Here is a 13,536-nt window from a genome sequence, read left to right as displayed (position 1 = left end):
GCTGGAAGCGCAAAGGTACGCAATGTATGTTGTTTTAATTTCGCTGGAAGCGCAAAGGTACGCAATTAATTGTTTTTAATTTGTCGGGCATGTGCTTGTGTGCTTTAAAGTCGTTTAAATCGCATTAAATTTTTGTTTTCCGCTGCGTACGCGTGCCCGAAACCCAACAGTGGTATCAGAGCTCGTTGCGTAATTAATTGCGTTGTATAACATGCTATGATTTTATGCATGTTCGATTTATTGAAGTAGTGATTGTCGTATTATGTAATTGGGAGTTTTCGTAAGTTTAAAATATTTTTGAAATATTGTTTAGAATTTTTCCAGCTTTAAAATTGTTTAAAATTGGAAAATCGGATCTGAAATTGTTTTTTTAAAACGTCGGTTTTTGTTGTTCGGATCGAACCGGTCGAACCGGTCGGTTCGATGGTTGTGTGCGATTTAGTTGACCGAATCCACGTGGATTCGGGTCGGTCAGACCGGTTCCCGGTCCGACTGACCCGGCCCACTGATTTGGGTCAGCTGGACCGGACAGAACCGGACCGCTTTGGTCCGAACCGGTCAGACCGGTTGGGCCGAACCGGTTCACTGAAAATAAAAAATAAAAAATATTTCAGATTTCTAAAATTAAACTTAAAACAAATTGATTTTAATTTTTGGAAAATTATTTTCAATTAATCCCAATTAGATAATTGGATCGACGATCATCTATTTTAGTAAATAGGTGTTAGATTAATTAATTAATTTAAATTGTTAAATTGATTTCAATTAATAGAACACATATATAATATTGATTATAGTTCAACTTAATTAGTAGTACCTCAACATTATTTGAATGATTTATGCTAGTTGAGGTTCTATAATTATTTTGAAAAACTCGATAATTAATTAATGTAATTAATTATGTAATTAGGTCGTATGTTCCTCTTAGGACAATATGCGTTTCCATATACCTTTAGAGAACATAGATGTAGGAATCACATAGACCAATCCGAACCTTCTGATGAGATAAAACTTTTAATAAAACCCCTCATTCTTAATCTAATTGAGAATCATTTCAAGCTATAAAGAATGACCCAATCTGTTGAGTTATTTCTTTCCTTCTGCCAACGGTTGGATTATGTGTAGCCCTTTGCTGTAGTGCAGTAAGCCGTGTTAGCGGGGAGTGCTATGGTAGAGTAAGCTGTAATTCAATTGACATAGCGATGAAGGTAGCCATAGAAAGGGGTTATGTTGGATTAACGTGGTCGGCTAGATTAACTAGGGACTGCATTAGTTTGGCATAATCAAGTTCTATGAGCATCTTTGATTGGTAGGTTAGACTTGACACACGACGATTTTGATATTCGCGAGATTAACTTAGGTCATTATCAAGTGTGAGGAAAATTAATTTAGGGTCATATTGTGGATATGATTGATTGTGATCTACCTTTGGGCAAATATAATCGGGCTAGATTAACTACGGGTTATATTTGTCTATTGGACCTAAAGCCCATTAAGAAAAATCAGTTTTCTCGTTTGTCTACTAGAGGGAAGTGGAACTCGATAAAATTAGTGGGAGAACAATTAAATAACATAAGTCCAAACATTTAATTGTAACAATCATTTAACGCGAATCTCTAATAATCCTCTTCTCTATATGTCTCAGATAATTATGTCTAAGAATCCCATAATGTCAATCCTCGACAATAAACTCAATGGCCCTAATTACCTAGATTGGTTGCGTAGTCTTAAGCTTGTGCTAACTGTTGAGGGGCGTCTCTATGTTTTGAACGAGAGACTTCCCGCCACTATACCTGCTACAGCGACTGATGCTGAAAAGGAAACTTATGAAGTTTGGAAGAAAGATGACACTCATGCTAGGTGCTATATGATAGCCGCCATGGAGCCCGCGCTTGCGAGGAAATATGAGTCTCACTTGCATGCTTTCGATATAAAGGCTCATCTCGATAGCATGTATAGTGAGAATATTAGGGCATCGAGGTACGCTGCTACAAAGGAGTTGATCACGGCGAGACTGCGCGAAGGGACTTCGGTCCACGAGCACTGTCTCAAAATGATCACTCTCCTTGAAAAGCTAGTGAATCTCGATGTCACCCTCCCGGCCGAGCTCTCGTTGGATTTGATCTTGTTGTCTCTTCCTAGTTCCTATGAATCGTTCATAGTGAACTTCAACATGAACAAACTAGATCCTCCCTTGGATGAGTTAATGAACATGTTGGTCAGTTTCGAGTCCACCATTAAGAAAGAGAAGTTTGTTCTCATTGCTGCTACTTTTGGAAAGAAGAGTTCTTCCCAAAAGAAGATAAAGGAAAGAGTTCCCTTCCCAAACAGCAAGTTCGAAGTTGGTGAAGGTAGTGGGGGCCCCTAAGGCGAAAATCAGCAAAACGTAAGGAGATAGATCAAAACCCCGCACAACTTTGGCACGCTAGATTAGGTCATGTCTCTTTAAGAAGGATGAACGATTTTGTCAGTGAAGGATTGTTCTCTTTGGAGGACGTGAAATCACTACAAACTTGTGAATCTTGCCTTAAAGGGAAAATGACCAAGTCACCCTACAAAGGGAAAATGGAACGAGCCGAGGGTCTTTTGGATTTGATCCATACAGACGTATGTGGTCCACTAAGTGTTAGTGCGAAGGGTGGATATAACTACTTCGCCACCTTTACCGACGATTATTCTAGGTATGGGTATGTGTACTTGATGAAGTACAAGTCTGAAACATTTGAAAGGTTCAAAGATTTTAGGCATGAAGTAGAAAAGCAACTCGGACGAAGTATTAAGAAGCTGCGATCCGATCGTGGTGGAGAGTACTTGAGCATCGAGTTCATTGACTATCTAAAAGAAAATGGGATACAGTCCCAATGGACTCCACCGGGAACTCCTCAACTTAATGGAGTATCCGAACGTCGGAATCGAACTTTATTAGATATGGTTCGATCAATGATGGGGTTCACAAACTTACCGGCATACTTGTGGGGTCATGCACTCCGTACTGCCGCGTATTTGCTGAATAGAGTTAACACCAAAGCAGTTAAATCAACACCTTATGAACTTTGGCATTCCCGGAAACCCAATTACAAACATATTAGGATATGGGGTTGTCTCGCTTATGTGAAGCGATTAGTGGGAGATAAGTTGGATAGTAAATCCGACTTGTGCTATTTTGTGGGGTATCCCGAAGACTCGATGGGATACGAGTTCTACTATGTCAAAGAAGCAAAGACGTTTGTTTCAAGAAATGCCACCTTTTTGGAAAGGGAGTTTCTATCCGATAGAAAGGGCAGCATGATAGAACTTGAAGTAGTTCAAGAACCACAAAGTGAAGTTCAAACGCAAGAACAAGTAATCGAACCAATACAACAAACCACTAATATACCTCCTGAACCTACGGTACGTAGATCCGAAAGAGTTCGGAAAATGCCGGATAGGTTATTCCTCCTCGAAAATGATGAAGATCATGTTGATCTTGGACAAGATCCAAGAACATACAATGAGGCCGTATCGGATGCGGACATGGGACATTGGCTAACTGCCATGAAATCCGAAATGGACTCCATGTACTCCAACAAGGTGTGGACCTTGGTAGATCCACCTAAGGGAATTGTTCCTATAGGCTGCAAGTGGATCTATAAGAACAAAATTGGAGTGGATGGAAAGGTATCGACCTATAAAGCTAGATTGGTAGCGAAAGGTTACACTCAAAGGCAAGGCGTTGACTATGAGGAAACCTTTTCGCCAGTCGCGATGCTGAAGTCCATTAGGATTTTGCTAGCCATAGCTGCGTGGTACGACTACGAGATATGGCAAATGGATGTGAAGACCGCCTTCCTTAATGGAGACATTAAGGAAGAAATTTACATGGCGCAGCCGGAAGGCTTCATATCTTCTGGAAGTGAGCAAAAGGTTTGCAAGCTCCAGCGATCCATTTATGGATTGAAGCAAGCATCCCGTAGTTGGAACATTAGGTTCGACTCAACTATCAAAGAGTTTGATTTTGAGAAGAATCCGGAGGAACCTTGTGTATACAAGAAGGTTAGTGGGAGGGCAGTAATATTTCTAGTGCTTTACGTTGATGACATTCTACTCATTGGGAATGACGTAGGAATGTTACAGCAAACGAAAGCATGGTTGTCCACACGTTTCTCAATGAAGGATTTGGGAGAAGCATCTTATGTATTAGGAATACGCATCTATAGAGATAGAGCAAGAAAGATGCTTGGCTTATCCCAAAGCCTGTACATAGACACCGTTATGAAACGGTTTAGCATGGAAGAATCCAAGAAGGGATTCTTGCCAATGTCCCATGGGGTTCGTCTCTCGAAATCTATGTGTCCCCAAACACCTAGTGAAATCGAGGAGATGAAAAGGACGCCTTATGCTTCTGCAATAGGAAGCATAATGTATGGCATGCTATGTACGAGACCCGATATTGCGTATGCTGTGAGTGTCACAAGCAGATATCAGTCTAACCCCGGCCCGGCTCACTGGAAAGCCGTGAAAGATATCCTCAAGTACTTGCGAAGAACTAAGGATATATTTTTGGTCTATGGGGGTGCCGAGTTGAAATTAGAGGGTTTTACCGACTCTAGTTTTCAATCGGACGTGGACGACTCAAAGTCGAATTCTGGATTTATATTCACGCTGAATGGTGGTGCCGTGTGTTGGAAGAGTTCCAAGCAAAGCACAACGGCTGATTCCACTACCGAATCGGAATACATTGCAGCGTCCGAAACTGCAAAAGATGGGACTTGGATAAGGAAGTTCATCCAAGAGTTGGGTGTCGTTCCTTGTGCTAGTGATCCAGTACCGTTGTACTGTGATAACACCGGAGCCTTGGCGCAAGCTAGGGAGCCGAGATCTCATCAGAAGTCGAAGCATATTCTGAGAAAGTATCATGTGATCCGAGAGATCATTGATAGAGGTGAAGTTAAAGTAGAACGAGTCACCTCGGAAGAGAACGTTGCAGACCCCTTTACGAAGCCTTTACCGAGATCGGTCCATGAGAAACATCGAGAGTCGATGGGATTGCGATTCATGGGTAGTTGGCTTTAGGTCAAGTGGAAGATTGTTAGAGTAGGTGACCAACAAGCCAACTTTTGGCTGTGGTCTTTCGTATTTATTATGGTAATAAACGAACCTTTATTCGTATTAATGATAAAACACCTTGGCATTCTATATATTTGTCCCTTTGTCACAAGCATAGATATAGTCCTTACAGTTGTACAAGTACTAGTAATTGATCGTTAGGATCGTGAGATATTTACTTAAGTATTATAACTGTTAAACGTGTTCCTAGTCGAAGGGTTACGCCACCAATGAGGATATCGGCCTTTCCCATTAGAAGACTAGCACTTAGTGTATGTGTACTGCATCTCATCAGTAAACGGTATTGTGATATCGGCATGCATAAGTGGGTGCTCGTAAGTTGACGAGTTCACTGAACTCCCTCACCCTAGAAATCTCTAAGTGGTTCCCAATAATCGAGTAGAGATATCTATGGTATAGTTGTACACCATTAGTCCTTATGACCTAGACATCACCGTGACTTCACTAGAGGACCAGCTGTATCGTGACCTGTCCCTGAGTTCCACCGAGGACCATCCCAAGGGCCAGTGTTCGTGCAGTCCGAAATCTAGTGGGAGGTCTGTGCATTGTAGTCGGGGATTCGATCGCTAGAAAAGTCTTGGATGTCCTGTGTGTTCTGAAAGTTTGTAATCATTCTAAGTCTCTGGCCAGAGCTGACTAAGTGATGATTAGAGAATTCGATTCTCTAAGTCATGCACGTGACGATTACAACACGTAGAACGATCGCACCGTCATTGAACATATAAAGAGGTCTCGACGAACCAATGCCTCTAGTTCAATCGGGACATATGAATCGAAGGGACCGTACTGTACGTTAACTATATCTGAAGGTTCTTGCAGGCACTTCATTTGTATCTAGGGAATCATGACGCGTAGTTGCTAGACGCCAATCTTGATTCGTTGGGTGATTAAGGTGAAACGAGTTTCATTTTAATCGTAACTCTAAGGGGACGAGTTTTGACCACAAAGGGTTGTGGGCCCACGGCTAGCGTACACCTGAACCATCGAGGGTCACACTGCTCGTGCACATGAGATCTTTGAATAAACGGTCAAAGGTAAAATATGTTTATCTTTGCATGATTGGAAGTCAATATGATTGGGTCCAACATTCGTAATTTGGAATTATGAATGAGAATAAGAAAAGGAAAAGAATAGGCGAACGTATTAGTGAACCTTCTAAATCGGGAAGTTTCCAAATTTAGAAAGTGCACTGAATTAGGGTTTCCACTTTTGGAAAGTTGGAAATCGAGAGTTGGAACTCGTAATGATGAGGACATTATAATGATTCCGAAAATGTAATCGTTACAATTTTCCGATCATTGAATTGAGAGAGACGAGCAAGTAAAAGAACTAACGGACTTAAGCTGTTGGGCCATGTCCAACTTAAGCCCGTTAGGGTTTTATGCAAGACATATAAATACTTGATTTATAGGTCTTGCACACACACAACTAAGAGAACACACGTTCATAACCCTAGCCGCTGCCTCTCTCGATCAGCCACCCTCTCCCACGGCCACCACCACCGCGCCGTCGCAAGAAATTCGCCGGAATCGGCCACCCGTTGGCCGATCTCTTTCGGTATTCCTTTCCTTCTTTCTTTTCTTCCGTTATTCTGACTATTACGTGTCTAGTGCCACGTGTTTAGTAGATCGAAGTATACGAGGTGAAATCCAAGAGGAGGAAGATCGAAGAATCGAAGATGCGAGAAGGCAATTCAGAAAAACTGCTCTCGGATTTTCTGCGCTGCCCAGCGAGAAAATTCGCCATAAATCAACCGCTCATCCGATGGACGTGAAATTTTGACAGTAATTAAGCATCGTCCAGAAGGAATTGTTCATCCAGTAAATACGCATGGAGATACTGAAGTCGGAGCAAGGCTGTAATTTCAGATCAGCAAACAGGTTGGATCAATAGGAGTGGGAAGAGCAGCTAGCCATCTTCTCTGCGCGTGAATCACATGCGCTGCCGTAGCTCGGATCATCGCCGTTGCTGCCCCGGATTGCACGGATTGGTTTCCGTGGCAATCTAGCTTTTCTTAGTGCGCCTACCTCACGCTTCAAGAGGTAATGTTTCGAATCTATTGTCATTCGATTCGGTTACGTTTAAATTAATATATGCATGTTCGTTTTAATAAGAAACTTGTATGATTTTATGTGACTACATGAAATTGGTTTTATTATTGCGAGCATGATTATTTGATTTAAACGCGAGCATGCTAATTGATTTAATTTCGATTAAGTAATTAAGCATGTTATTGTTTTAATTTCGCTGGAAGCGCAAAGGTACGCAATGTATGTTGTTTTAATTTCGCTGGAAGCGCAAAGGTACGCAATTAATTGTTTTTAATTTGTCGGGCATGTGCTTGTGTGCTTTAAAGTCGTTTAAATCGCATTAAATTTTTGTTTTCCGCTGCGTACGCGTGCCCGAAACCCAACAGTGGTATCAGAGCTCGTTGCGTAATTAATTGCGTTGTATAACATGCTATGATTTTATGCATGTTCGATTTATTGAAGTAGTGATTGTCGTATTATGTAATTGGGAGTTTTCGTAAGTTTAAAATATTTTTGAAATATTGTTTAGAATTTTTCCAGCTTTAAAATTGTTTAAAATTGGAAAATCGGATCTGAAATTGTTTTTTTAAAACGTCGGTTTTTGTTGTTCGGATCGAACCGGTCGAACCGGTCGGTTCGATGGTTGTGTGCGATTTAGTTGACCGAATCCACGTGGATTCGGGTCGGTCAGACCGGTTCCCGGTCCGACTGACCCGGCCCACTGATTTGGGTCAGCTGGACCGGACAGAACCGGACCGCTTTGGTCCGAACCGGTCAGACCGGTTGGGCCGAACCGGTTCACTGAAAATAAAAAATAAAAAATATTTCAGATTTCTAAAATTAAACTTAAAACAAATTGATTTTAATTTTTGGAAAATTATTTTCAATTAATCCCAATTAGATAATTGGATCGACGATCATCTATTTTAGTAAATAGGTGTTAGATTAATTAATTAATTTAAATTGTTAAATTGATTTCAATTAATAGAACACATATATAATATTGATTATAGTTCAACTTAATTAGTAGTACCTCAACATTATTTGAATGATTTATGCTAGTTGAGGTTCTATAATTATTTTGAAAAACTCGATAATTAATTAATGTAATTAATTATGTAATTAGGTCGTATGTTCCTCTTAGGACAATATGCGTTTCCATATACCTTTAGAGAACATAGATGTAGGAATCACATAGACCAATCCGAACCTTCTGATGAGATAAAACTTTTAATAAAACCCCTCATTCTTAATCTAATTGAGAATCATTTCAAGCTATAAAGAATGACCCAATCTGTTGAGTTATTTCTTTCCTTCTGCCAACGGTTGGATTATGTGTAGCCCTTTGCTGTAGTGCAGTAAGCCGTGTTAGCGGGGAGTGCTATGGTAGAGTAAGCTGTAATTCAATTGACATAGCGATGAAGGTAGCCATAGAAAGGGGTTATGTTGGATTAACGTGGTCGGCTAGATTAACTAGGGACTGCATTAGTTTGGCATAATCAAGTTCTATGAGCATCTTTGATTGGTAGGTTAGACTTGACACACGACGATTTTGATATTCGCGAGATTAACTTAGGTCATTATCAAGTGTGAGGAAAATTAATTTAGGGTCATATTGTGGATATGATTGATTGTGATCTACCTTTGGGCAAATATAATCGGGCTAGATTAACTACGGGTTATATTTGTCTATTGGACCTAAAGCCCATTAAGAAAAATCAGTTTTCTCGTTTGTCTACTAGAGGGAAGTGGAACTCGATAAAATTAGTGGGAGAACAATTAAATAACATAAGTCCAAACATTTAATTGTAACAATCATTTAACGCGAATCTCTAATAATCCTCTTCTCTATATGTCTCAGATAATTATGTCTAAGAATCCCATAATGTCAATCCTCGACAATAAACTCAATGGCCCTAATTACCTAGATTGGTTGCGTAGTCTTAAGCTTGTGCTAACTGTTGAGGGGCGTCTCTATGTTTTGAACGAGAGACTTCCCGCCACTATACCTGCTACGGCGACTGATGCTGAAAAGGAAACTTATGAAGTTTGGAAGAAAGATGACACTCATGCTAGGTGCTATATGATAGCCGCCATGGAGCCCGCGCTTGCGAGGAAATATGAGTCTCACTTGCATGCTTTCGATATAAAGGCTCATCTCGATAGCATGTATAGTGAGAATATTAGGGCATCGAGGTACGCTGCTACAAAGGAGTTGATCACGGCGAGACTGCGCGAAGGGACTTCGGTCCACGAGCACTGTCTCAAAATGATCACTCTCCTTGAAAAGCTAGTGAATCTCGATGTCACCCTCCCGGCCGAGCTCTCGTTGGATTTGATCTTGTTGTCTCTTCCTAGTTCCTATGAATCGTTCATAGTGAACTTCAACATGAACAAACTAGATCCTCCCTTGGATGAGTTAATGAACATGTTGGTCAGTTTCGAGTCCACCATTAAGAAAGAGAAGTTTGTTCTCATTGCTGCTACTTTTGGAAAGAAGAGTTCTTCCCAAAAGAAGATAAAGGAAAGAGTTCCCTTCCCAAACAGCAAGTTCGAAGTTGGTGAAGGTAGTGGGGGCCCCTAAGGCGAAAATCAGCAAAACGTAAGGAGATAGATCAAAACCCCGCACAACTTTGGCACGCTAGATTAGGTCATGTCTTTTTAAGAAGGATGAACGATTTTGTCAGTGAAGGATTGTTCTCTTTGGAGGACGTGAAATCACTACAAACTTGTGAATCTTGCCTTAAAGGGAAAATGACCAAGTCACCCTACAAAGGGAAAATGGAACGAGCCGAGGGTCTTTTGGATTTGATCCATACAGACGTATGTGGTCCACTAAGTGTTAGTGCGAAGGGTGGATATAACTACTTCGCCACCTTTACCGACGATTATTCTAGGTATGGGTATGTGTACTTGATGAAGTACAAGTCTGAAACATTTGAAAGGTTCAAAGATTTTAGGCATGAAGTAGAAAAGCAACTCGGACGAAGTATTAAGAAGCTGCGATCCGATCGTGGTGGAGAGTACTTGAGCATCGAGTTCATTGACTATCTAAAAGAAAATGGGATACAGTCCCAATGGACTCCACCGGGAACTCCTCAACTTAATGGAGTATCCGAACGTCGGAATCGAACTTTATTAGATATGGTTCGATCAATGATGGGGTTCACAAACTTACCGGCATACTTGTGGGGTCATGCACTCCGTACTGCCGCGTATTTGCTGAATAGAGTTAACACCAAAGCAGTTAAATCCACACCTTATGAACTTTGGCATTCCCGGAAACCCAATTACAAACATATTAGGATATGGGGTTGTCTCGCTTATGTGAAGCGATTAGTGGGAGATAAGTTGGATAGTAAATCCGACTTGTGCTATTTTGTGGGGTATCCCGAAGACTCGATGGGATACGAGTTCTACTATGTCAAAGAAGCAAAGACGTTTGTTTCAAGAAATGCCACCTTTTTGGAAAGGGAGTTTCTATCCGATAGAAAGGGCAGCATGATAGAACTTGAAGTAGTTCAAGAACCACAAAGTGAAGTTCAAACGCAAGAACAAGTAATCGAACCAATACAACAAACCACTAATATACCTCCTGAACCTACGGTACGTAGATCCGAAAGAGTTCGGAAAATGCCGGATAGGTTATTCCTCCTCGAAAATGATGAAGATCATGTTGATCTTGGACAAGATCCAAGAACATACAATGAGGCCGTATCGGATGCGGACATGGGACATTGGCTAACTGCCATGAAATCCGAAATGGACTCCATGTACTCCAACAAGGTGTGGACCTTGGTAGATCCACCTAAGGGAATTGTTCCTATAGGCTGCAAGTGGATCTATAAGAACAAAATTGGAGTGGATGGAAAGGTATCGACCTATAAAGCTAGATTGGTAGCGAAAGGTTACACTCAAAGGCAAGGCGTTGACTATGAGGAAACCTTTTCGCCAGTCGCGATGCTGAAGTCCATTAGGATTTTGCTAGCCATAGCTGCGTGGTACGACTACGAGATATGGCAAATGGATGTGAAGACCGCCTTCCTTAATGGAGACATTAAGGAAGAAATTTACATGGCGCAGCCGGAAGGCTTCATATCTTCTGGAAGTGAGCAAAAGGTTTGCAAGCTCCAGCGATCCATTTATGGATTGAAGCAAGCATCCCGTAGTTGGAACATTAGGTTCGACTCAACTATCAAAGAGTTTGATTTTGAGAAGAATCCGGAGGAACCTTGTGTATACAAGAAGGTTAGTGGGAGGGCAGTAATATTTCTAGTGCTTTACGTTGATGACATTCTACTCATTGGGAATGACGTAGGAATGTTACAGCAAACGAAAGCATGGTTGTCCACACGTTTCTCAATGAAGGATTTGGGAGAAGCATCTTATGTATTAGGAATACGCATCTATAGAGATAGAGCAAGAAAGATGCTTGGCTTATCCCAAAGCCTGTACATAGACACCGTTATGAAACGGTTTAGCATGGAAGAATCCAAGAAGGGATTCTTGCCAATGTCCCATGGGGTTCGTCTCTCGAAATCTATGTGTCCCCAAACACCTAGTGAAATCGAGGAGATGAAAAGGACGCCTTATGCTTCTGCAATAGGAAGCATAATGTATGGCATGCTATGTACGAGACCCGATATTGCGTATGCTGTGAGTGTCACAAGCAGATATCAGTCTAACCCCGGCCCGGCTCACTGGAAAGCCGTGAAAGATATCCTCAAGTACTTGCGAAGAACTAAGGATATATTTTTGGTCTATGGGGGTGCCGAGTTGAAATTAGAGGGTTTTACCGACTCTAGTTTTCAATCGGACGTGGACGACTCAAAGTCGAATTCTGGATTTATATTCACGCTGAATGGTGGTGCCGTGTGTTGGAAGAGTTCCAAGCAAAGCACAACGGCTGATTCCACTACCGAATCGGAATACATTGCAGCGTCCGAAACTGCAAAAGATGGGACTTGGATAAGGAAGTTCATCCAAGAGTTGGGTGTCGTTCCTTGTGCTAGTGATCCAGTACCGTTGTACTGTGATAACACCGGAGCCTTGGCGCAAGCTAGGGAGCCGAGATCTCATCAGAAGTCGAAGCATATTCTGAGAAAGTATCATGTGATCCGAGAGATCATTGATAGAGGTGAAGTTAAAGTAGAACGAGTCACCTCGGAAGAGAACGTTGCAGACCCCTTTACGAAGCCTTTACCGAGATCGGTCCATGAGAAACATCGAGAGTCGATGGGATTGCGATTCATGGGTAGTTGGCTTTAGGTCAAGTGGGAGATTGTTAGAGTAGGTGACCAACAAGCCAACTTTTGGCTGTGGTCTTTCGTATTTATTATGGTAATAAACGAACCTTTATTCGTATTAATGATAAAACACCTTGGCATTCTATATATTTGTCCCTTTGTCACAAGCATAGATATAGTCCTTACAGTTGTACAAGTACTAGTAATTGATCGTTAGGATCGTGAGATATTTACTTAAGTATTATAACTGTTAAACGTGTTCCTAGTCGAAGGGTTACGCCACCAATGAGGATATCGGCCTTTCCCATTAGAAGACTAGCACTTAGTGTATGTGTACTGCATCTCATCAGTAAACGGTATTGTGATATCGGCATGCATAAGTGGGTGCTCGTAAGTTGACGAGTTCACTGAACTCCCTCACCCTAGAAATCTCTAAGTGGTTCCCAATAATCGAGTAGAGATATCTATGGTATAGTTGTACACCATTAGTCCTTATGACCTAGACATCACCGTGACTTCACTAGAGGACCAGCTGTATCGTGACCTGTCCCTGAGTTCCACCGAGGACCATCCCAAGGGCCAGTGTTCGTGCAGTCCGAAATCTAGTGGGAGGTCTGTGCATTGTAGTCGGGGATTCGATCGCTAGAAAAGTCTTGGATGTCCTGTGTGTTCTGAAAGTTTGTAATCATTCTAAGTCTCTGGCCAGAGCTGACTAAGTGATGATTAGAGAATTCGATTCTCTAAGTCATGCACGTGACGATTACAACACGTAGAACGATCGCACCGTCATTGAACATATAAAGAGGTCTCGACGAACCAATGCCTCTAGTTCAATCGGGACATATGAATCGAAGGGACCGTACTGTACGTTAACTATATCTGAAGGTTCTTGCAGGCACTTCATTTGTATCTAGGGAATCATGACGCGTAGTTGCTAGACGCCAATCTTGATTCGTTGGGTGATTAAGGTGAAACGAGTTTCATTTTAATCGTAACTCTAAGGGGACGAGTTTTGACCACAAAGGGTTGTGGGCCCACGGCTAGCGTACACCTGAACCATCGAGGGTCACACTGCTCGTGCACATGAGATCTTTGAATAAACGGTCAAAGGTAAAATATGTTTATCTTTGCATGATTGGAAGTCAATATGATTG

Source organism: Erythranthe guttata, chromosome 9 (assembly GCF_056151865.1).
Source record: "Erythranthe guttata isolate IM_541 chromosome 9, IM_541, whole genome shotgun sequence".
Classification (NCBI taxonomy): Eukaryota; Viridiplantae; Streptophyta; class Magnoliopsida; order Lamiales; family Phrymaceae; genus Erythranthe; species Erythranthe guttata.
This window is presented reverse-complemented; position numbering follows the sequence as displayed.